We start from the raw sequence: 26,278 nt of genomic DNA, 5'->3' as shown, positions 1-26,278 counted from the left end.
TACTCCAACAGCCACCTTTAACCAGATTCCCAAACCTCATAATTATCCCCATTTAGCCTTCAAGTTAGTACTCTTCCTTACCACAATAAGGATAAACTCAACTTGGCCTTACCAACAAGTTATTCCGGTGGTATTTCTGATGACCCAGCATGCAACAATGCTTTTACCTTCTGCCCTCATAACAGCCCCTTTAAGAAGCTGGGGAAGATCTCATCATCTCTACTTTATACTTAGAGAAATTAAAGTTCAGAGAAGTTAAGTAATCAGCCAAATCAAAGAACATCAGCAGTGGAAGAATGAAAACGGTTTAAGTTCAAAGTAAGAGTTCTTAATATTAAGTATGAGATCTTAGAAGTCAGCCTGTGCAGATAGGGAAATAAGAGATCTTTAAGACCAGAAGGGACAAATAAAAATAGAAAAGGAAATGCACCTGGGTCTACATTCTCTTCAAGAGTGTATTACATAAAGAAGGATGTTTAAGTTCTTAAAGATCACAACGGGTGACCAGGATTGTGGAGAACCTAAGAAACGATGAGATGCAAGAACTCAATAATCAGAGGGGGATGACTCCAATCCCACTCACTGAAGGAGCCATGAGCAGGAAATGATTAAGAAGCACAAGGTGTATGGAAATAGCAAGTAGGAAAATACCTCTTGATGATTAAGACCAAAAAATCTAGACGGATTAGAAGAAAAGTCCAGGACTATCAGCATAAAATAGTCACAGACTAACTGGATGATTTTCTAGTGGCAGCTACTGTAGGTGAGTTGGCATATAGGAATTGCATGTTTCCTAAGGGCACAGGGCCGAGGAATTTATGGAATTAGGAAAGATGTATCAAAGATGAAACCGGATAAACTTTAGCTAAGCGGGGCAGGGATGGAGAAAACCAAAGCTTAAAGCAGATTTTAGATGGCCTGCTGGTGTTCACGGAAAAGAGACAGGATTTAGGTGAATAGATGCCTTCTGTCACACACAAACTGTATCAGCTTCAGTAATGTCATCACAGTGAAACCCCACAAACAAGAATATACTAAGAAAACAAAGATCTGGGCCAGAAACCAAGAAAGCAGAGGAAAAAAGACACTGAAACTCAGCACACAGAACTAGCCCAAAATAAGAAAGAAAAAGAAACTGATCAATGCATGGAATTTAAACTCAGAAATTTAGCTAAGCCCTCCTGAAAAAAATCAATGAGGGATCACAAGAGGGAAATGAAATATTACAGGCAGCAACCATGACTTCAGATTAAAGTACAGCAGAAAGATATGACCTACGGAAAAGCTGAAGGAAAACAGTGTCTTGAGGAATATATCGGAACAATCTCACCCTCAAAACAGCAGCTCGTGTGCAAAAGTCTGTCCCAGAAATTCAACTCTCTAAACAAATGAGAAGTTGAGAGGCCACCTACCCCAAAAGCCATTTTTCAAAGACCCAATAAAAATCCACAAGCGGCAGGGGCAGCAAAGCCTACACCAACTCAGAAATACAGAATTCAGAGAAAATGGTAAATAAAGAGCCGTCTCCATCATCAGTTTCTCACCTTCACCAAAAGGGCAGTTCTCTCTCCTATACTCAAAATGGGCACTGGTATCTTCTTCTTCCTTATACATATTTGGAGCATTGTATCAGGGACCCTTAAATCTCTACAATTCATAAATGCTCTTCCCATGTTACTGCAGGTCTGCATAGACAAACCTATCCATTTCCAGACTACTCATTTTCCACTGGGCTCAAGGTGTTTTGGAAAGAAATGAATCAAATATATAAACTAATTCTGAGAACTGAAAGGTTCTTAGATGATGGTCTCCTTACAAATGGTCTGACTGTGACTTGCCTATTGAGTACTTCCCAGTTCACACACTTTCCCTTCACTTGTTTCCATACTGCCTAAGTTTCTCTGTCTCCTGTGCACTCATGACATGTGTTTATATGCATAAGACTTTGAGCTATCATTTTTCCAGGTTGAGAAACTACCACTAAGAAATTAGTATCTAAAAACACCTACAGTGGAGTCTAAATACTCTTCTGTATTTTGGTGAGTACAATAACTTTTCAGGGCTGAAAGGAACCATTCTCAAGCTCTGGATGATAAAAAGATGATGATCGATACTACCATCCTTTCCTCATGTATCAAGAGTAATCAGCTTTTCTGTCACTTTAATAATAGACCAAGTAAGATGACAGTGTTAAAAGCATGGAGCTACCAGTTCTTTACAGAAGTGTTTAAAAAATAGACCAGAGGGGGGACCTTCAAGATGGTGGAGGAGTTAAGACGTGGAGATCACCTTCCTCCCCACAAATACATCAGAAATACATCTACATGTGGAAGAACTCCTACAGAACACCTACTGAACGCTGGCAGAAGACCTCAGACCTCCCAAAAGGCAAGAAACTCGCCACGTGCCTGGGTAGGGCAAAAGAGAAAAGAAAAAACAGGGACAAAAGAATAGGGACGGGACCTGCACCACTGGGAGGGAGCTGTGAAGGAGGAAAGGGTTCCACACACTAGGAAGCCCCTTCACTGGTGGAGAGAGGGTGTGGGCCGGGGGGAAGCTTCGGAGCCACAGAGGAGAGAGCAGCAACAGGGGTGCAGAGGGCAAAGCGGAGAGATTCCCGCACAGAGGATCGGTGCCGACCGGCACTCACCAGCCCGAGATGCTTGTCTGCTCGCCCACTGGGGTGAGTGGGGGCTGGGGGCTGAGGCTCGGGCTTTGGAGGTCGGATCCCAAGGAGAGGACTGGGGTGGGCTGCGTGAACACAGCCTCAATGGGGCTAGTGCGCCACCGCTAGCTGGGAAGGAGTCCGGGAAAACGTCTGGACCTGCCGAAGAGGCAAGAGACCATTGTTTCAGGATGTGCGAGGAGAGGGGATTCAGAGCACTGCCTAAACGAGCTCCAGAGACGGGCGCGAGCTGCGGCTATCAGCGTGGAAACTATAGAGACGGTCATGAGACGCTAAGGCTGCTGCTGCAGCCACCAAGAATTTGTATGGAAACACAAAAGACCCCCAATAGCCAAAGCAATCTTGAGAAAGAAAAACGGAGCTCGAGGAACCAGGCTCCCTGACTTGAGACTCTACTACAAAGCTACAGTAATCAAGAGAGTACAGATAAAGAAGATGTGGCACATGTATACAATGGAATATTACTCAGCCATAAAAAGAAACAAAATTGAGCTATTTGTAATGAGGTGGATAGACCTAGAGTCTGTCATACAGACTGAAGTAAGTCAGAGAGAAAAAGACAAATACCGTATGCTAACACATATATATGGAATTTAAGGGAAAAAAATGTCATGAAGAACCTAGGGGTAAGACAAGAATAAAGACACAGACCTACTGGAGAACGGACTTGAGGATATGGAGAGGGGGAAGGGTGAGCTGTGACAGGGCGAGAGAGAGGCATGGACATATATACACTAACAAACGTAAGGTAGATAGCTAGTGGGAAGCAGCCGCATGGCACAGGGATATCGGCTCGGTGCTTTGTGACCGCCTGGAGGGGTGGGATAGGGAGGGAGGGAGGGAGACGCAAGAGGGAAGAGATATGGGAACATATGTATATGTATAACTGATTCACTTTGTTATAAAGCAGAAACTAACACACCATTGTAAAGCAATTATACCCCAATAAAGATGTTTAAAAAAATTAAATAAATAAAAAAATAAAACATATACTGGTTTTCCATTAAAAAAAAAAAAGAGAGTACAGTACTGGCACAAAAACAGACATATAGATCAATGGAACAGGATAGAAACCCCAGGGATAAACCCATGTACATATGGTCACCTTATCTTTGATAAAGGAGGCAAGCATATACAATGGAGAAAAGACAGCCTCTTCAATAAGTGGTGCTGGAAAAACTGGACAGCTACGTGTAAAAGAATGAAATTAGAACACTCCCGAACACCATACACAAAAATAAACTCAAAATGGATTAAAGACCTAAATGTAAGGCCAGACACTATAAAACTCTTAGAGGAAAACATAGCCAGAACACTCTATGACATAAATCACAGCAAGATCCTTTTTGCCCCACCTCCTAGAGAAATGGAAATGAAAACAAAAATAAACAAATGGAACCTAATGTAACTTAAGAGCTTTTGCACAGCAAAGGAAACCATAAACAAGACGAAAAGACAATCCTCAGAATGGGAGAAAATATTTGCAAATGAAGCAACTGACAAAGGATTAATCTCCAAAATATACAAGCAGCTCATGCAGCTCAATATCAAAAACACAAATAACCCAATCCAAAAATGGGCAGAAGACCTAAATAGACATTTCTCCAAATAAGATATACAGATTGCCAACAAACACATGAAAGGATGCCCACATCACTAATCATTAGAGAAATGCAAATCAAAACTACAGTAGGTATCACCTCACGCTGGTGAGAACGGCCATCATCAAAAAATCTACAAACAATAAATGTTGGAGAGGGTGTGGAGAAAAGAGAACCCTCTTGCAGTGTTGGTGGGAATGTAAATTGATACAGCCACTATGAAGAACAGTATGGAGGTTCCTCAAAAAACTAAAAATACAGCTACCATATGACCCAGCAATCCCACTACTGGGCATACACCCTGAGAAAACCATAATTCAAAAAGAGTCATGTACCACGATGTTCACTGCAGCACTATTTACAACAACCCGGATATGGAAGCCACCTAAGTGTCCATCGACAGATGAATGGATAAAGAAGATGTGGCACATATATACAATGGAATATTCCTCAGCCAAAAAAAGAAATGAAACTGAGTTATTTGTAGTGAGGTGGATGGACCTAGAGTCTGTCATACAGAGTGAAGTCAGTCAGAAAGAGAAAAACAAATAGCGTATGCTAACACACGTATATGGAATCTAAAATTTAAAAAATGGTTCTGATGAACCTAGGGGCAGGACAGGAATAAAGACACAGACGTAGAGAATGGACTTGAGGACATGGGGAGGGGGAAGGGTAAGCTGGGACAAAGTGAGAGAGTGGCATGGACATATATACACTACCAAATATAAAATAGATAGCTCGTGGGAAGCAGCCGCATAGCACAGGGAGATCAGCTGGGTGCTTTGTGACCACATAGAGGGGTGGGATAGGGAGGGTGGGAGGGAGGGAGACGCAAGAGGGAGGAGATATGGCAATATATGTATATGTATAGCTGATTCACTTTGTTATACAGCAGAAACTAACACACCGTTGTAAAGCAATTACACTCCAATAAAGATGTTAAAAAAAAAATTGGCTGCAAAACACCACCTACAGTATGATCCCATTTTTGTAGAAAAATAATAATACTTATCCATGTTTAAGACAAATGACTGGAAAGTGAGAAAGTGAACTCTCAACCATGGTTATCTGTAGAAGGTGGGATGAAGATTATTTTCATCTCACGTTCCTGTCTTCATTTTATAAATTTTAAATATGTACATTAAGAAAGAAAATACCTGTGTTGGTGGTAAAAAAAAAAATTAAAGAAATTCAATATACAGCAGCAACTAACACAACACTGTAAAGCAATTGTACTCCAATAAAGATGCTAAATAAAAATAAAAAATAGGCCATAGATGGCATACATATCTAAATGAAGCGTTTACAGCAGTTGTTGCATCTCAAACGGAGATTGCCTTCAAGGATACTAAAATTTAAAGTCTCATCTACAGTGATATCTTTGCCCACGAGAAATCATCTTTAGCCATTACTTTGATTAGTTGAATCAAACCACAAGGCAGAAGGTGGGAGGACACATGAAAGTTTAAAAAATCAAGTGACAACAGCGCTAGACATTTCTTTTGAATGCCTATATTCTGAAGCTAAAACGTGTAGGAAAAAGTGGTATTTACAGTAAGTCACAGTTTTGCCTCCTGATACATGCATCACCTTCTATATTTGCTGGCTACATCTCAGACCATAGAAGTAAAACTCCCGGATCTGTGATACCCCTTAGGTTACTTTCCAGCCGGGGAGATGCTGAAGCACAGGGAGTAATGGGAAGGGGGAAGGGGGCAGGAGACACCCCCTGAACACACAATGCCCATGACACCTTTCACACCAGAAGCCCTTGTCCTTCTGTCTGCTTTATCCTCATCCTCCGGAGCAGCTCTACACAGTGCTGCTGTTAACAGCCTTCTGGGCTGGGCTGTAGGCCCCTGAAGGTAAGAGACCATTTCTTATTTGTCATTCCCCCTTCTCCTGATTCCCTTTCTGAGAATTTATCCTCTGTAATTCTTCTCCCTCTAGAAAGACAGACAAAAAGTGGCCAAAGAACCCCATCTTAAATCCTTTTAGCGCTCTCATGATTTTTTGAGCAGCTTTCAGCACCAGTTTTTCTATAGTTGCAAAATCACATGTGTCACTTCTGGATAAATATGGTGAGCAGGAAATGGGGGGATGGTGGTAGGTTGGGAGAAGTACTATTTTGATGAGTAAACCTCATGGAACTATTTTATTCTTTAAATGTCGTACTGGTATAAGTTTGATACAAGTGTCTAAAAAACACAAACTTCTATTTCATGACTGGTTTGTGCACCCAGTTTCTGCACGGACAGATTGCAGGAAATGCATGTCAGCCCCATAGTTGGACAGTCAGTGACCAATGGACAGTCTTTTCTGGATCACTTTTGACTCATTAGAACTCCATGAAAAATATGAATTCCCACAAATGCCTACATATGATGAGTAGAGTTTATCATGAAATGGGACAGTACGGTCATTGTAGTGTTAAGAGAACCTCTCATTTTAATGAAATTATCACATATTTCTTGATTCTGCTGAGAAATTACAAAACAAAATAACAGGAAGGGAGGAAAAAAGCTTTCAGGATAAGGATAATATCTATGTCATTAAGATGCACCAAGTTACCTTCCATTCTGGGTATGAATCCAGCCAAACCACCGACAAGCAACATTTGGAAATTAGGCAAAATTGATTCCCAGATGCAAGCAAAAGTTCAAGGTGAGGGGGCGGGGCGAGGAGCAGACTGATGGAAAAGAAGTCTAGAATACCAATAAACCTCAGCTTTGTGAAAGCATATTTTTATGGAATTTCATAAACATCCCCCTGTGGTCCCTTGACATTTCCAACCTAACTACATGCACACATGGAGAAAATACATTTATAGGATAGCCAAAAATGAGAGATGCTCAAATAGGTAGCTGGAAGGTGTTTTTTGCTTAAATGAGGAATCAAAATTCCCACTGGGTTCAAGTACCCAAATGACCTACACACTTACACTAACTACATGTGTGGGAGTGACTGCTTTGGTCAAAAGTGCAAGGGAACAGATGGGTTTTGGGGCCTCCTGATGGCTGGGTGCCAGCCATGGCCTTAACTGATAAGGAGCAGTTTCTTTGCATAGATATTTAAATTAAACAAGTGCCTCTCACAGCCAAGGCTTCTAACTGTTTCTAATTAACACTCATGCAAGCTGTGAAAACCTTTACCTGCAGCCATTTTGCTTATTTTGTGAATCAAAATGATATATTATTATTATTATTATTATTATTATTATTATTATTATTTTGCGGTATGCGGGCCTCTCACTGTTGTGGCCTCTCCCGTTGCAGAGCACAGGTTCCGGAGGCGCAGGCTCAGTGGCCATGGCTCACGGGCCTAGCCGCTCCGCGGCACGTGGGATCCTCCCGGACCAGGGCACGAAGCCGTGTCCCCTGCATCGGCAGGCGGACTCCCAACCACTGTGCCAGCAGGGAAGCCCAAAATGATATATTATTAAAAATGCTTCTCTTCTGTGACTCTCATATGTCCTCACCTCGACAAGCGTCCTGAGAGAGGCAGGCCTTTATCAGTTCAGGCGGGAACAGTAAAACTGGATCTGTTGAGAAGAGACCAAATTTAGAAAAGTTACTCCCTGACCAGCAAGCTACTCATGTACCCTTGTGCACTATGAACGATCATTCTTCTCTCTTTACTCTCCTGCCAGCATGTTTCTAGCTGGCATCTCTTGCCCTGCTTCCTCTAGGGAAATCTGTCCCTAGACCTTAAACGCTGCATCATCAGCTAGAGAAAGACCCAAGCAAGGAGAGCAGAACCTCCACTCTTGACTCTGGAAGAAGAACTCTAGCAGAAGCTCACAGGTCTGCTCTTTGGGCATCTAGCAGTTACGAGGCTCTCCTGAGGTCCTCGTGGCTATCTAGAGTCTTAATGCAGTATTCTACTAGAGTTACCTGCAGATTCTGCCTGATCCAGCCACAGTGCGGCAATCTCATCAGCTCCTTCTAGACTTTGGACAGAACTTCTTAAAGTGTGTGTCTACACACAGACAGACAGCAATGTCTCTTGTCCCTTTTGACATCTCACCTAGACCTAAGGTCCTTCACTAGGAGGCAGTTCACTCCTAGAATCAATTCCAGACACTTGGAATGCAAATATGAACAGGACAGAGAAAGCCTCTCTCTCACTTGTGTTTTTATTCTCATGGGCCAGACCTATAATTAGTCTCCATCAAGATATACAAATGACCTGCAACTCTTCCATGATCTTCTCACCATTCCTACAAATGTTATTATTGAAGTCAGACAGGCAATAAATCCTGCATCAACCATGCAACTTTTTAAATGCCACGTGGGATCTTTTGTTGCGCAGCACGGGCTCCTCTCTAGTTGTGGCTGGGCATAGGCTCCAGGGTGCATAGGCTCTCTAGCTGTGGCACATGGGCTTGGCTGCCCCGCGGCATGTGGAATCTTAGTTCTCTGACCAGGGATGGAACCGGCATCCCTTGCATTGCAAGATGGATTCTTAACCTCTGCACCACCAGGGAAGTCCCCTACGCGGTTTTGGGTAAGGCTTAGTCTAGATACTGCTAGCCTCAGTTTTTCACTTAATGGGAAATAACAATGATCCTTGCCATCCAGGGCCTTAAAGCAATTTAACCAATTACAGGGAAAATTCAAAGGTCTTGAAATGTCAATGTGCTATGTAACAGCTAGACACTTTAGTTTCTAATCAAAAAGAAATGTGGATATTTGGACCTTGGGTGGGTAATCTTTAGAAGTTCTTTTGAGACTAAAGGTTAAAAGTCTCCTTGAGAACATCTTAGGATAGTGCATATTTATATTTAGCATTTTCCCCCATCTTTCGCATTGCCAATGTTTTTACCTAATCTTAAATGAACTAATCACAGATCAGAAGTGACTTGTTATAGGCAAGGAAATGGAGGAGAACTTTCTACGACTGCCAGTTAACAGGCACCCTCCAGCCCGCATAGCTTGACAAATCCTAGAATCCCACTGGGTGCTGAGCCATGTCAGCCTCGGTATAAGGTGTCCAAGTTAGCAGAGACAGAACCTGGGCTCAGAACAAGGAAAATTCTGAGTCCCTGGGCCACCTCTTGCTTCATAGCAAGGTCACAGAGGTGTGGTTTCCAAAGAGAAGCCAGTGTAACCTATGAGGAATTTGCTGTACCTGAGAAAGGAAAGAAAATAATTAAAGGAAGGGGACAGGGAAGGTGCTAAACCAAGCAATACATGCATTCAGGAAACTGGGGAGTGGGGGGTTAATTCCTTGAGTATCTCCTGTGTCCTGGGTGCATTACAAAGATTATCACATTTAATTCTCACGACATTCCTGATAGCAAAGTATGATCCCTGTTTTGCAGATAAAGAAACTGAGACTCAAAAAGTTAGTTAGGAATTAAGGATAGACAGTTACTGGTGGAATCAGGTTGGAACTGTGATCTGACTGACTCCAAAGCAACCCAAGTGGCAAGTTATAAAGCACCAAGCATTAGAGCTACGTCATGCAGGCATTTACTCTACAGATGATTATAGTAAGTGCAACTCATAAGACTTACTGGTACATGGCTGCAGGGGGAGACCACATCCCAAAACGTAGGCCAGAGTGAGCAACAACTCCAAGTGTATAAACTACGGTTAGAAGATGCCCCACACTGAGATTTGCTATTCCCGTATTCTGAAAGCTTCAATCCCAAATTAATAGGAAATCTCATCATTCATCAGAAAGGAATCCTGACCCAGTTACCACACACCTTGCCAGAAAATTGACAGTTAGCAAAGGTGAAATCAAGTGCACACACAGGACCTGTACATGTTTTAAAGAAACATATCAGATAGCAATCTGGGTGAAACAGCACCAAATGGGGAATTCTTACCAATCAAGTCTTGTGGTTTGGACGCGTGTATTGGACAGAGACTACGACCAGGACAGGGACAAGAGACAGCATTTATTATACAGGAGCATTAAATGTAACCCAATCAACATTAGCACTTTTTGTCATGATCACCTCACCCAAACCCATTCATTCCACTGTGTAATGGAACAGGAAACAACAGGGGTCAGGGAGCCTTAAGCATGCAAATCTCAAACCTTGCCCCCAGCTTCCAATACCTGAATTCACTGAAAATTTTTAACAGTGGCACAAAGTGTTGAAATAATATGTTAGAAGCCAGCTGAGCTACCAGACTTGCCTTAGAGTGAAAATGAACTGAGTGTCTCTCAGACTCAGAGACTGGAGGCTTTCTGTGTATTAAATATGGTATGTGGTCCCAGCAATGTCTGCAGATCAGGAAAATGGCCAACAATGTATGGAGGGGTAAAGATTTGGAGGAGTATGACCTACATATTAATTTAATTCCTGGCCTATGCCTTCAGGACCCCTACCAAATAAATGCCACAGGGAGGGTAGGTAGGCTGGCCGATTGCCATTCCCTGCTTCCCACTTGGTCCATGAATCTCATCTCTCCCCTTTTCCATAGAGCTGAGCTCTAAAATTACATTCAGATCCACATTCTCATACCTGTTGAAACGAAGGAAGCTAAGCAGCACCCCGAACTCCTTTGACTCCCGAAGTTTGTCTTCTACAATCTAGTGCGTTCCACCCTTCTGCTGTCTGCTACTGGCTTTCCAAAAAGAATAAAAAGAAAGATCAAAACTTTGGTGTTAAAAAGGCGAAGTGAGGTTTCTTTGAAATCAGAACAGTTTGATTATGCCAATGTCTCTGTAACAGTGGCACGCACAGTGTACAGAGGAATACAAATAAGTATGGGGGAAAAGACTCTCCTGCTTAATTAAAGGAACTGGTTGTACAAACAGGGTCTCCACCATAGAGCTAGTCAGCGGTGCCGGAAGTGACCCTGCAGTGGCCACCAGTGGTAGTTCCCATTTCTAGAGACCCAGGGAAGGGGTTCAATCGTGTTTAATGAAACAGGAGACAGCAGAGTTGCCCTCTGCCCGACGCCCCTCACCTCACACTACAACACTACACAGACATGCACTTAATCATCTGGCTGGTTCTCACTACTGGTTCTGGTGCCTTCTTCTTCATGTTACAAGCCCACAGACTGATCATTACTGGACTTTTCCACAGCAGGACCTGAGAAAGGTGATGATTGAACAAATCTGCCAGGAGACTTAATGAGGGTGGACAGCTTAGCACCACAGTGGGCAAGTTACTTAACTTGGAAACTTATTTAGCTGAGTGGCTGAGACAAACATCCTCTTTTTTCCTCCTTATCCAGAGGAACTTTTGGAAATGGCTGGGGGGGCCAGGGTCCCGAATCAGGCAGAGTGAAAGACAAGACAGGGACTGCACTCATCCTGTGGCTACCAGATCAGATGAGACTGCTGCTTCAGAGGTTTGATTGCCCCTTCAAAATGAACCATAGTTCATCCTGCTTTAATCCAACACCACAGGGAAAGTAGGAAATATTAGGCTAAAAGGCAATGTCCCTTAACTTCTATGAGACGGAGTCTCGAACGAATCTGTTTATTCTATTCAATACCATAGCTAGAGACTCAGGCAGGATTACGGGTAATAAACCTTTGAAATGGGAGGCTGAGCTGTTCACCAGATTCCACAACAACATTTCATGGGGTATTGGTGTAAGTAACCAGTAACACAGTAAGTTAGAAAATCACAGGCATCAAAAAGCAGCTAGTATCATTTAGGGTACTTTTAGGAATAACCCCAACCATTACATAACATTGCTACTGTCTGAAACTGACAATGGATCCTTCAAGGCAGTAACAATAAAAGAAATTTGACAGGTGCTAACATTGGCTTGTGTGGATGTGGCCTCTGGAAAATATCCGCCCCTGTAAGAATCCTATGAGCAAAGTGGACGCAAAAAAGATGCCTTCAAGCCTGACCCCTGGACCTAAATACCACAGTTAAACATTTTTCAAGGGGCTTCCCTGGTGGCGCAGTGGTTGAGAGTCCGCCTGCCGATGCAGGGGACGCGGGCTCTTGCCTCGGTCTGAGGGGACGCGGGGTCTTGCCCCGGTCTCAGGGGACGTGGGGTCTTGCCCCGGCCTGAGAGGATCCCACATGCCGCGGGGCAGCTGGGCCTGTGAGCCGTGGCCGCTGCGCCTGCGCGTCCGGAGCCTGTGCTCCTTGACGGGAACGGCCGCAAGAGTGAGAGCCCCGCGTACCGCAAAAAAAAGTTTTTTCAACGTTTAGGGCTTGAAACGGTAGTATTTGTGAGGCTAGTTAATGTCCCAATGCCTAAAACCTCGGTACCTCATAGTCACAAAGGCGGAGGCAGCTTTCGATCCTACCAACAGTCTGTCTTTCTAATTTCTAAACATAATACAGGAAGACAATATTTGGAGATCACTCGTGTTCCACCAATAAAGTCACTGAGATACTGAACAGTATACATAATTCAAGTAGAAATCAAGAACAAGCCAGACAAATTCAATACCAGCACCATTTTACCTCAAAGCGAGAATCGGGGTTCCTCTCACTGAGTTCGGTCGTCAGGTTTCTGAGAGAAACAACGGTCTTCCTTTCATTTAATTCTCCCCCTGAATAGAAGTTAGATGTCTTCCCCCGAATAAGAAGTTAGATGTTCGTTATGGAGGCACGAAAGATGTTCGTCATGGAGGCACGAACGTAGACGGGCGACTGTTACCGATTTCAGAAGCCTGCCTGGACGGAATCTTCAACAGCACAAACCTCCTCCGCAGCACCTCACCAAAGGGGCGGGGTCAGCAGCGCGTGGGGGAGGAGCCTGAATTCCCGCGTTTTTCTGTCCTGACTAACCTGGTACCCAACCCTGCTGGCCTTCTTGCTTATAAATAGAAACTGAACAAATCACTTTCCCCCCTGTGGAATAACACCTGGGAAAGAGGACCTAGACCAGAGCACAATTTAGACAAATAAAGCTATGCCAAATACACAATTGCCGAGTAAACGGCACGCAATCTGACGAGAAAAGCACACACACACACACACACACACACACACACACACACACACACACACAAAATTACTCTCTGAGGGGCCAACCAAGAATTAAATACACAGTGACAATAGTCGTGCAAAGATTTAAAATAAAAAGCCAAAATCAGTTCCCTGGAAGCCACAGCGCTCTCCTGTACCTGCTCAGCCAACAGCACCTTAACACCATATACAAAGGTGTATATGACCAAGACCAATATTTAAACAAATAAAACATTACAGAGTCAATCATGTTGTAACATAAAGCACAACACTGTGCCCAAGTTCAGCTAAGTGATCCATATTGTCAAAAATCCAAAGCCCTCCAGACGAAGTATATTATTAATTACAATATTATTAATGTATATTACTACACGCTATATACTCCTCTATAAAAAGCACACTGTAACTAGCCAACTATCAATGACAAATAAGAATTAAACCAACCTTATGCAGGTGGGCGCAACGCCTTGTTAGGTCACCTCTGAGAGCACTGCTTCACCACCCGCCCACCTGAGGACCCAAGATAGAAAGGGGCCCCGAGACCACGCAGAACCTTCCTTTTATAGCCAGTTGACGGCTCCGCCCATAAAGATCCTGATTGGTTGGGGCAAGAATGACTGACAGGGATAGTATCCACTCGCTCTTTCTCTGTAAGGGGAACACCTGCCTGCATCACAATCAAGGATTCCAGCGTGGAGTGTTTGTACAGAATGGTCAGAACCAAGAGCCTACATGGTAATAATGTTTCAGAATGGGCAGGAGCATACCACCATAACGGGAAACTGGAGGGGTGGAGGGAGTGGCTAAATGGACCGAACCAGACAAGTGCACTTGTGCAATCAGGGGGTGTGGTGGGGATGGTATGGTCCGCTATTTCAATTCTTTCTACCTGACTCTCCAGAGGCCTTCAAGGGGAGAGAACACAGAAGAATTAAAATCCTCACCCCTTGGAGGCCCAAATCATGTGATTAGGATTGGTTGACCATAGGATTGGTTGACCAAAGTGCGGTTCCCAAGTCCCCTGCATCCATATCAGTTAGGGAGCTGCATTCTTTTGTCATTGAGATGAGATTCACATAACATAAAATTAACATTTCAAAGTGAATAATTCAGTGGCATTTAGTACATTTACAGTGTTGTGCAACCACCACTTCTATGGCATTCCAGAATATCTTCATCACCCCAAAAGGAAATCCAGAACCTGTTAAGCAGTTGATTCTCATTCCCCCTTTCCCCAGCCCCTGGCAACCATCAATCTGCCTTCCGTCTGTATGGATTGCCTATTCTAGACATTTCCTATAAATGGAGTCATGCAGTACGTGACCTTTGTGCCTGACACCTTTCATTTAGCTTACTGATTTTGAGGTTCATCCAATACATATTCATAATTACTTGTTTATACAGGTATCTTCTAAATCTGATAGGATTAAAATAGAGTTACAAACAAAAAAGTACCTTTATACTTTCTTTAACATCTATCTATGTAGTTACTTTTACTGATACTTTTATTTCTTCATGTGGATTCAAGTGGAGAGATTATCTTTTAATTTTAGCATGAAGAGCTGCCAATAGTGTTTCTTGTAAGGGCAGCTTTGCTAGCAACAAAGTCTTTCTTTTTGTTTATCTGGGAATGTCTTAATTTATCCTCCTTTTTTCTTCTTTTTTTTTTGTCGTAGTAAAACAAACATAACATACATTTACCACTTTAGCCACTTACAAGTATACAATTCAGTGGCATTAAGTATATTCATAATGTTGTGCAACCATCCCCACTATTGAGTTCCAAACTTTTTTAAAAAATCATCCCCAAAAGACACCCTGTACCTATTAAGCAGTCAATCTCCATCATATGCTATTGAAATTTAGTTGGTATTAATCAGAACTATATTGTTATAAGTTAAGAGGTCAATTGTAATCTCCAGGGCAACCACTAAGAAAATAATAACTAAAAAATAGGTTGTAAAAGAAATTAAAGGGATTTAAATGATATACTAGAAAATATCTACTTAATACAAAAGGTGGCAGTAATGGAGGACTAGAAGAACAAAAAGTCTGTAAGACATAGAAAGTAAATATTAAAATGACAAACCTATATCCTAACTTACGAATATTTAAATTAATTGTGCATGGATTACTGTAAATGAAACACTGCGATGAAAAGGCAAAGATTAGCAGAAGGGCTTTTAAAAATGATCTGAGTATATATTACCTGTAGTACACACACTTTGCATTCAGACAGAAATAAGTTGAAAGTAAAACAAATGAAAAAGATATACCATGCAAACGGTAATCAAAGAGAGCTGGAATGGCTATTTTAATACAAGACAAAATAGACTTTAAGACAAAAATTGTTACTAGAGACAAGGAACATCTTCTAATGAGAAAAGGTGAAATCACTCCAGAAATTATAACATTTATAAACGTGTATACACCTAACAACAGAATCCCAAAATACCGGAAGCAAAGAGTGACAAAATGGAAGGGGGAAATAAACAATTTAAAATTAACAGTTGGAGACTTTGATAATTTCGATAATGGACTGAATAACTAGACAGAAGATCAAAGATCAACAGGGGAGCAGAAGACTTGGTTGACATTATAAACCAATTAGACAGCAAACTATAGAACACTCCACCCCAAAATAGCAGAAATCATCTTATTCCGAAATCCACGTGGAACTAACTACAGGATAGACCATACACAGGCCCTAAATCAAGTCTTGACAAATTTAAAGGGATTGAAATTAGACAAAGTACCTTCACAAAACAACAATGGGATGTAGTTAGAAGTTCATAAGATAAATAAATTTGGTAAATTCACAAATATGTGAAAATTAAACAACACACACCTTAACAACCAATGGGCCAAAGGAAAAAAATCACAAGGGAAATTAGAAAATACTTTGAGATGAATGAAAACTAAAATACAACATAACAAAACTTATGTGACACAGGAAAAGCAGTACTTAGCGATAACTTTACAGAGGTAAAGGCCTATATTAAAAAAGAAGAAATATCTCAAATCAGTTACCTAAACTTTCCCCTTAAGGAAGTAAAAGAAGAAGAACCAACTAAACTGAAAGCAAGCAGAAGGAAAAATATAATAAAGATTAAAGCAAAAACCAATGAAAGGAAATAGAAAAATAATAGAGACTATCAACAAAGTAAAAAGTTAGTTATTTGAAAGATTAGCAAAACTGACAAACTTTTAGCTAAACTGACCAAGAAAAAAGGAGAATACTAACTACACAAAAATCAACAATGAGAGGACTTTACCACTGACATTACAGAAATAAATGGAATTATAAGGGAATACTATGAAAAATTGTATGCCACCAAACTAGATAATACAGATGAAATGGATAAATTCATAGAAGTACGTTGTAAGGCATATAATATATGATGTTTTAGAAAGTGTTGATTTTGAATCAGAAAGTTGTGAGTTTGTGCATCAGCTTAACCATATACTGTGAGCTTGGGAAAATTACTTCTCTGGATTTCAGTTTCCTCAGCTATTAAAAATGGATAATAACACCTACCCTGTGTGTCTTTTTAGGATTATAAATTACATATGTTATACATAACACTAGATTATATATAAGGAAACATTATATATTTTATGTATTATAAATATACATATATTTATACTTCAGGAACTAGCAGTTCCTTTTTAGGGCTTCTTGCTGGTTCTCTTTCTCACTTCTAAACAACAGAGCGAGTGCTCAAGTCTCAGGCCTTGAGACTCTTCTCTAGCTACCCTTATCCATGTATTGATTTCAGAGCTTAAATACTACATAAAAATATATTTGTATATATATATGTGTGTATGTATATATGTAAAAACATTAGCAGCCTAACACAATATCTAAGACATAGTAACTGAAAAATGGTGTTCATTTTTACCTAAATGGTAGTTATTATTAGAGAAAAGTATTTGGCTCAAAATAGGTGCCAGAAAATTCCTTCCCACCTTTCCTGGTCTTAGCTTGGCTCCCATGCACTTATAGTTTCCTTCTCTGCTTGTGCTTCTGAATTGCCCTCATTTCTCTCCGGAACATCCTTCACTCCTTCCCACTCTCATCTCATCCTTGCAACCTTGGCCTTCCTAATAAAGACGTGGCATCAGGCATGGACCTCTTTGCATCTGCCTTCTGGGCTAATTATTTGACGCTGGACACGAATCCTGCTGCATGATCAGCCCTTTGCTGCCCTCACCTGGCCTATTGCAGTGTTTGTTACAGTTGACTGGATGGCCACTGGCCAGTAGAGGCTCAGACGGACCTAGTTCTGACAAGGAGTGCACAGAAAGAATTCCCTGGGGAATTCAGACTAATGCGTCCCTTTCTCTGGGAGATAGGAACGAAGAGGCAATGGCCAGCTCAATGTGATACCACCAAAAGGGAAAATTCAGTGCCTTCACAACAGTCTGTTTCAAAATTGGTCAGGATTACTCATGGCTATGTCAGCATTAGACGGGGAGAAGGCAATAGTCATATGGGAACCCCAGGCCTCATATGATTGCCTTTCTGAGCTCAGTTCAGCTTTGGACCTCTAAACACTGGGACCTACCTAAGCCAAAACTCTATTTCTAAACATCAATGCTCTCTTCCCAGTCTAGCATCACGTGCTACTCTGAGGAGCGGGTGGGCGATGAGAGCACCATCCCGTTTACTGGAAGAGCGTTCCCCACAAAAAGGCACACTCTCACTGCTTCAGCTCTCCACGCAGCCACTTCAGACACATAGGTTAACACGTGAAGGACCTCTGTGAAGTTCTTATCGACTTTTGTCCTTCGATAAAACAAGGCTGAGCTACGACAGCGTTCTGTAAATGCACGTGAAGAAAAATTTATTACAACTTAAAGCAATAGCATCATGAAGTTGAACATAATACTCTATTATAAACTTCAAATCGTGTGACAAATGAAAAATGGCTACCATAAACAGGAAGGTAAACTGTGCCCTTTGGCAAGAAGAATTTTGGTCCATATCAGCTCTAAGGGAAAAAAAAATTCAAAACCCTTTAAATGTCATTTGCAGATGGTGTCTATCTGATCTACTACCAATTTAGCCTGTCATGGAATCACATATACATGACCTGCACGAGACGTTTTAGGTCATCTGGGCTAACCTCCCACCCTCTTCAGGAGACCCTTTCATAGTATTCTTGACAGCCTGTGAACACAGACTGGCCTGAATTAGAAAATCAGTCCGAACAACAGACAGCCAAGTTGGTCGTATGACTGTTTTCACACCACCTTATAAAATGATTTGGAATATATTTTTCTGAAAAAAGTACTACAAGCATTTATTACATTGTTGATTTGCATAGAGTTCTTTCAAAACTAGGATGAATAATTCAAATGGAAAGACTGTGAAAGAAATTGCAATTAAGGGAGGGTGATATTTTACTGCAAGCGGTATGGTAATCAGTGTACAACAACATTCAAACTAATTGTAGGTTTTAGTGGGAAAGCTGAGATTGGAAACTATTTCTAAATAGCAAACTGGTAGTCTATCCACAGAGTTAACACTGGCTTTGTACTTCACTCTCATTGCTCATTTCAACACATAAGCTAAACAGTGAGTTATTAAATGTCCCCAATCTGTTCTATTAATAAAATAGAATTCAATACTTGTTTGCTGAGTTAATGAAGGAAGGAATGATGGTTGTCTAAACCTGCTTCATGGGATCTAAAGAAATAAATACGATACTTTTCTCCAAGGGCATCTAACGGTTCTATTCATTTCCTATCTTGCCCAATGATTTCCCCACCTTCACAGAAAACATGTGCCTTTTGTCTATGCCTTACAGTAACTCTTCTGGGTGCCGATTTAAAGCATTAGATCCATATCCAGACCTCAATCATATCACTTACTACATTCTAAGTTCTAATAACATGCTTATGAAGAAATTAGAAATATGTAATTATAAAGCATGCATGCTAAGGAGCTCCTGGAAGGCTAAACTCCTATGGGATTCAACTATGTACGCTACGTCACTACCCCCTTTCCACCCCTAGTATTTCAACTCTAACCCTAACCTAACTCTGGATACAAACTTATAAGAAACCACTTTACAACTCTGGATCCTAGAATGATGGCAAAGACGTTCTTTCTTTCTTTCTTTTCTTTCTTTTTTTTTTTTGGCCACGCCAAGCGGCATGCAGGCGGGCTCTTAGTTCCCCGACCAGGGATAGAACCTGTGCCCCCTGCAGTGGAAGCGCAGAGTCTTAACCACTGGACCACCAGGGAAGTCCCGCAAAGACTTTCTAATGGCAGTCCTTATCAGTTGGTCTAAGTAATGAAAAATTAACCACCTAATTACATGACATTTCTTCCTAAACATTGATGCAATTATCAAACAAGAGCGTGGCCAGAGAATGGTGACACAGATCCTTGACCAAGCCTTCTCTTAGGCCTTGTGACTGTGGATAAATCATTTAAGGTCACTGTGGTTCCCCATTCTTCGATCTGAAAATGGGGCTAATTTGTTGCCTTTGTTTAACTGTCAACTTCCTGGAAATGTGAGTTTTGAGTTCTCCAGAGAGGAAAGGTACACAATGGAATGAAAACAACAATACAAAGCAGGAGACAAGATTGCAGTGTCAGCTCAATCATAACCTATGTGGTCATTATCTCACTACATTGACACTTCTTCACTTATCCAGTGAACAGTGATCTCCAAGGTTTGAGACTGTGGACCAAATATTAGGGAAGAATATTGAGAATGTGGCCTAACTGATCTTATCAGGAATTCAATATGAATAAGAACATAAATGGTTCTGTGTGTTAATTTCCCAGTATTAAAACACACACACACACACACACACACACACACACGGATCTCCTAGAAAACCTTCTCTGAGAAGATTGGATGAAGCAGCTGGTTTTATTTCTATACTCAGTAAAGCAACTAGTATGTGGTACAAAACAGCCATTCCTTTTGTGACCCTGCAAAATAATCAGTGTTACAACTGTGTGTGCATATATGTGCAAGTATCTGTTTGATAGCCTTGAACAAGATTAAAATGCTCTGATCAGATATTTTTCTCACCAGTTCCTCTGGGGAGAAGTGCAACGCTTAATGCAAAATTCAGCCTAACCTGTTAACACAAAATGTGTCCAAAAAACTCTGGAGATTTATAGTCTGAATGTAGAATTATTCCCTGTTCTTTTACTTCTCGTCCAAATGCAAAGAAATTAACTTTCTGGTCATAATTTCAGTACTTCTGGGACATTATCGGGACCGAGGTAAAAACAGAATATCATTATATTGTCAGGTCCTATGGCCGAGTGTGACTAATAGCTGCAGTGTCACAGACGTAATAATCCAATAAAGGCTCTGTGTACTCAGGGCCAAGTTGCACCAGTGCTGGGAAACATGTAAATCTAGTGGCAGCAGATTTCAATCAGCAATTCAGCTTTGAAGATCACAGGTCTATCTGTGCCCCCCCACTTTTGTCCCCTCATCTCACACCTTTCTCTTGAGTACTCTCCCTCTCTCCTCCGTGGATTCTTACTTTTGCTCTATCCTTGGAAAGCCAAAGCAAGAAGCACCCCACCGTTGACATTTTCTAAGACTTCTCTATCAAAATTGCAATGTTCCCTTCCTCTCAACTTGTTATACAGATTAAGTAAATTTAAGTTAGTTTTGCCTCTCTAACTAGATTGTAAGGTCCTTGAGAAAAGGATCATTTCTTGCCATGCTTTTTCATTCTCTCTTCAATGTCTGGCCTTGTCGTGAGTTTATTTCAAGTATGTCATGCGCTCTGAATCCTGAGCAAATTTATTTTCTTCATTGTTTTTACCTCCCAAATGAGACAGGAAAATTTCTATTGAATGTAGCCTTTGAGGACTGTTCCAGTTCTCCTGTTTCATGATGGTCCACATTTGCACTCCAATGGTCAAATACCTCAGTACTCTTTCCTCTGTGTCCACTTATTTTCTATGATAGTGTCAGATCCATTAAGAGGAATTCACACCTGACTATCAAATTAAAAGAGAACTAATCAATAATGCTGATTTGATGTCTGTGTTGCCTAGAGATAATAGGCTCTGCAGTAACTACCTATGGAGAACTAAATTTTAACCACTAGTCCAATGTTAAATATAACCTTCTTATGATATTTTACCTACATTAGTCTATGGGTTAAACAACCTATTCTCCAGTTTATGGCCAGTGAGTTTTTAAAAATAGTCTATATACCATGTAGCTGGAGTTAACCAGTGAGCCAGCATTAAGGCCAAAATGGAAGCTAAAAAGGAAAGCCCTACCAAGATTGCATTTTCAGATAAGGAAGGCAGAAGGCTGTCTCTTGATGGGCCAGGTGAGGAGTTTTGTTTCACTCACCATGTTGGCCTATATTTGCCCCCCAAACATTTTATCTTATTCTGAAGGATTAACCTGAATTAAAACCCCCTGATTTTGCCCTTCATTATCTCTCACGATTAGTCACCTTCTAAAAGGGTTGAGGAAAATTGTGTAGTGGTTACACACTTGACTTTTTCAAGCTAGTTTGGGCCCAGGCATCAAAGAGAGCTAAATGACATTTCAGAAGTTTAGTCATTTTGAATAAAGATTCCCCTTCCTAATGAATTTAAGCAGAAAAATATTGCATTTAGGTAAAAAGGCGTAAGAATCAAAAACAAGGCAAACACTTGCCTTATGAATACCACCACCATTTATGTAGTACTTATCATTTACAAAGAGCTTTTGTATACTGAGAACTAAAAGCCTCAACCCCCTCATAGCTCACTGCCTACATAAACATGATTTTACTCTTCAGCTCTCTTATCAAACATAATTTTACTATTCTACTGTATTCATCAGCACGACTTTACAATTCCAGGTTACTCTTGCTCATGAAGAAAAACATTGCAAATAATTCTGTTGCTCACTCTGGAAACTTCCAGAAAAAACACTCAAATGAATTACAGACTTCCAGCAGAGAGGACTGAGATCAATACCCTGTCTCAAAAACCTCCCGTTGTTGTGTCCACCAATCCTAAAGTATTATATCATGATCCTTACCTAACCCTAATCAATCTCCCATACTCCAACAGCCACCTTTAACCAGATTCCCAAACCTCATAATTATCCCCATTTAGCCTTCAAGTTAGTACTCTTCCTTACCACAATAAGGATAAACTCAACTTGGCCTTACCAACAAGTTATTCCGGTGGTATTTCTGATGACCCAGCATGCAACAATGCTTTTACCTTCTGCCCTCATAACAGCCCCTTTAAGAAGCTGGGGAAGATCTCATCATCTCTACTTTATACTTAGAGAAATTAAAGTTCAGAGAAGTTAAGTAATCAGCCAAATCAAAGAACATCAGCAGTGGAAGAATGAAAACGGTTTAAGTTCAAAGTAAGAGTTCTTAATATTAAGTATGAGATCTTAGAAGTCAGCCTGTGCAGATAGGGAAATAAGAGATCTTTAAGACCAGAAGGGACAAATAAAAATAGAAAAGGAAATGCACCTGGGTCTACATTCTCTTCAAGAGTGTATTACATAAAGAAGGATGTTTAAGTTCTTAAAGATCACAACGGGTGACCAGGATTGTGGAGAACCTAAGAAACGATGAGATGCAAGAACTCAATAATCAGAGGGGGATGACTCCAATCCCACTCACTGAAGGAGCCATGAGCAGGAAATGATTAAGAAGCACAAGGTGTATGGAAATAGCAAGTAGGAAAATACCTCTTGATGATTAAGACCAAAAAATCTAGACGGATTAGAAGAAAAGTCCAGGACTATCAGCATAAAATAGTCACAGACTAACTGGATGATTTTCTAGTGGCAGCTACTGTAGGTGAGTTGGCATATAGGAATTGCATGTTTCCTAAGGGCACAGGGCCGAGGAATTTATGGAATTAGGAAAGATGTATCAAAGATGAAACCGGATAAACTTTAGCTAAGCGGGGCAGGGATGGAGAAAACCAAAGCTTAAAGCAGATTTTAGATGGCCTGCTGGTGTTCACGGAAAAGAGACAGGATTTAGGTGAATAGATGCCTTCTGTCACACACAAACTGTATCAGCTTCAGTAATGTCATCACAGTGAAACCCCACAAACAAGAATATACTAAGAAAACAAAGATCTGGGCCAGAAACCAAGAAAGCAGAGGAAAAAAGACACTGAAACTCAGCACACAGAACTAGCCCAAAATAAGAAAGAAAAAGAAACTGATCAATGCATGGAATTTAAACTCAGAAATTTAGCTAAGCCCTCCTGAAAAAAATCAATGAGGGATCACAAGAGGGAAATGAAATATTACAGGCAGCAACCATGACTTCAGATTAAAGTACAGCAGAAAGATATGACCTACGGAAAAGCTGAAGGAAAACAGTGTCTTGAGGAATATATCGGAACAATCTCACCCTCAAAACAGCAGCTCGTGTGCAAAAGTCTGTCCCAGAAATTCAACTCTCTAAACAAATGAGAAGTTGAGAGGCCACCTACCCCAAAAGCCATTTTTCAAAGACCCAATAAAAATCCACAAGCGGCAGGGGCAGCAAAGCCTACACCAACTCAGAAATACAGAATTCAGAGAAAATGGTAAATAAAGAGCCGTCTCCATCATCAGTTTCTCACCTTCACCAAAAGGGCAGTTCTCTCTCCTATACTCAAAATGGGCACTGGTATCTTCTTCTTCCTTATACATATTTGGAGCATTGTATCAGGGACCCTTAAATCTCTACAATTCATAAATGCTCTTCCCATGTTACTGCAGGTCTGCATAGACAAACCTATCCATTTCCAGACTACTCATTTTCCACTGGGCTCAAGGTGTTTTGGAAAGAAATGAATCAAATATATAAACTAATTCTGAGAACTGAAAGGTTCTTAGATGATGGTCTCCTTACAAATGGTCTGACTGTGACTTGCCTATTGAGTACTTCCCAGTTCACACACTTTCCCTTCACTTGTTTCCATACTGCCTAAGTTTCTCTGTCTCCTGTGCACTCATGACATGTGTTTATATGCATAAGACTTTGAGCTATCATTTTTCCAGGTTGAGAAACTACCACTAAGAAATTAGTATCTAAAAACACCTACAGTGGAGTCTAAATACTCTTCTGTATTTTGGTGAGTACAATAACTTTTCAGGGCTGAAAGGAACCATTCTCAAGCTCTGGATGATAAAAAGATGATGATCGATACTACCATCCTTTCCTCATGTATCAAGAGTAATCAGCTTTTCTGTCACTTTAATAATAGACCAAGTAAGATGACAGTGTTAAAAGCATGGAGCTACCAGTTCTTTACAGAAGTGTTTAAAAAATAGACCAGAGGGGGGACCTTCAAGATGGTGGAGGAGTTAAGACGTGGAGATCACCTTCCTCCCCACAAATACATCAGAAATACATCTACATGTGGAAGAACTCCTACAGAACACCTACTGAACGCTGGCAGAAGACCTCAGACCTCCCAAAAGGCAAGAAACTCGCCACGTGCCTGGGTAGGGCAAAAGAGAAAAGAAAAAACAGGGACAAAAGAATAGGGACGGGACCTGCACCACTGGGAGGGAGCTGTGAAGGAGGAAAGGGTTCCACACACTAGGAAGCCCCTTCACTGGTGGAGAGAGGGTGTGGGCCGGGGGGAAGCTTCGGAGCCACAGAGGAGAGAGCAGCAACAGGGGTGCAGAGGGCAAAGCGGAGAGATTCCCGCACAGAGGATCGGTGCCGACCGGCACTCACCAGCCCGAGATGCTTGTCTGCTCGCCCACTGGGGTGAGTGGGGGCTGGGGGCTGAGGCTCGGGCTTTGGAGGTCGGATCCCAAGGAGAGGACTGGGGTGGGCTGCGTGAACACAGCCTCAATGGGGCTAGTGCGCCACCGCTAGCTGGGAAGGAGTCCGGGAAAACGTCTGGACCTGCCGAAGAGGCAAGAGACCATTGTTTCAGGATGTGCGAGGAGAGGGGATTCAGAGCACTGCCTAAACGAGCTCCAGAGACGGGCGCGAGCTGCGGCTATCAGCGTGGAAACTATAGAGACGGTCATGAGACGCTAAGGCTGCTGCTGCAGCCACCAAGAATTTGTATGGAAACACAAAAGACCCCCAATAGCCAAAGCAATCTTGAGAAAGAAAAACGGAGCTCGAGGAACCAGGCTCCCTGACTTGAGACTCTACTACAAAGCTACAGTAATCAAGAGAGTACAGATAAAGAAGATGTGGCACATGTATACAATGGAATATTACTCAGCCATAAAAAGAAACAAAATTGAGCTATTTGTAATGAGGTGGATAGACCTAGAGTCTGTCATACAGACTGAAGTAAGTCAGAGAGAAAAAGACAAATACCGTATGCTAACACATATATATGGAATTTAAGGGAAAAAAATGTCATGAAGAACCTAGGGGTAAGACAAGAATAAAGACACAGACCTACTGGAGAACGGACTTGAGGATATGGAGAGGGGGAAGGGTGAGCTGTGACAGGGCGAGAGAGAGGCATGGACATATATACACTAACAAACGTAAGGTAGATAGCTAGTGGGAAGCAGCCGCATGGCACAGGGATATCGGCTCGGTGCTTTGTGACCGCCTGGAGGGGTGGGATAGGGAGGGAGGGAGGGAGACGCAAGAGGGAAGAGATATGGGAACATATGTATATGTATAACTGATTCACTTTGTTATAAAGCAGAAACTAACACACCATTGTAAAGCAATTATACCCCAATAAAGATGTTTAAAAAAATTAAATAAATAAAAAAATAAAACATATACTGGTTTTCCATTAAAAAAAAAAAAGAGAGTACAGTACTGGCACAAAAACAGACATATAGATCAATGGAACAGGATAGAAACCCCAGGGATAAACCCATGTACATATGGTCACCTTATCTTTGATAAAGGAGGCAAGCATATACAATGGAGAAAAGACAGCCTCTTCAATAAGTGGTGCTGGAAAAACTGGACAGCTACGTGTAAAAGAATGAAATTAGAACACTCCCGAACACCATACACAAAAATAAACTCAAAATGGATTAAAGACCTAAATGTAAGGCCAGACACTATAAAACTCTTAGAGGAAAACATAGCCAGAACACTCTATGACATAAATCACAGCAAGAT

The 26,278-nt window shown here is 41.4% G+C and overlaps 1 protein-coding gene across 1 annotated transcript in view; it reads right to left on the bottom strand.

Moving 5' to 3' along the window:
• Positions 1 to 26,278, bottom strand: part of USP26 (ubiquitin specific peptidase 26) — a 70,805-nt gene that overhangs the window by 34,851 nt on the left and 9,676 nt on the right. The window contains exons 4-5 of the mRNA XM_073799571.1: positions 10,772 to 10,870; positions 7,769 to 7,831 (exon numbers count right to left, since the gene is read on the bottom strand). The gene's annotated coding sequence lies outside the window, so the exon portion shown is untranslated. The remainder of the gene's footprint in view (positions 1 to 7,768; positions 7,832 to 10,771; positions 10,871 to 26,278) is intronic.

Source organism: Tursiops truncatus, chromosome X (genome assembly GCF_011762595.2).
Source record: "Tursiops truncatus isolate mTurTru1 chromosome X, mTurTru1.mat.Y, whole genome shotgun sequence".
Taxonomy (NCBI): domain Eukaryota; kingdom Metazoa; phylum Chordata; class Mammalia; order Artiodactyla; family Delphinidae; genus Tursiops; species Tursiops truncatus.
Note: the sequence above shows the minus strand (reverse complement) of the source record. Positions and strands in the feature narration are given on the sequence as shown.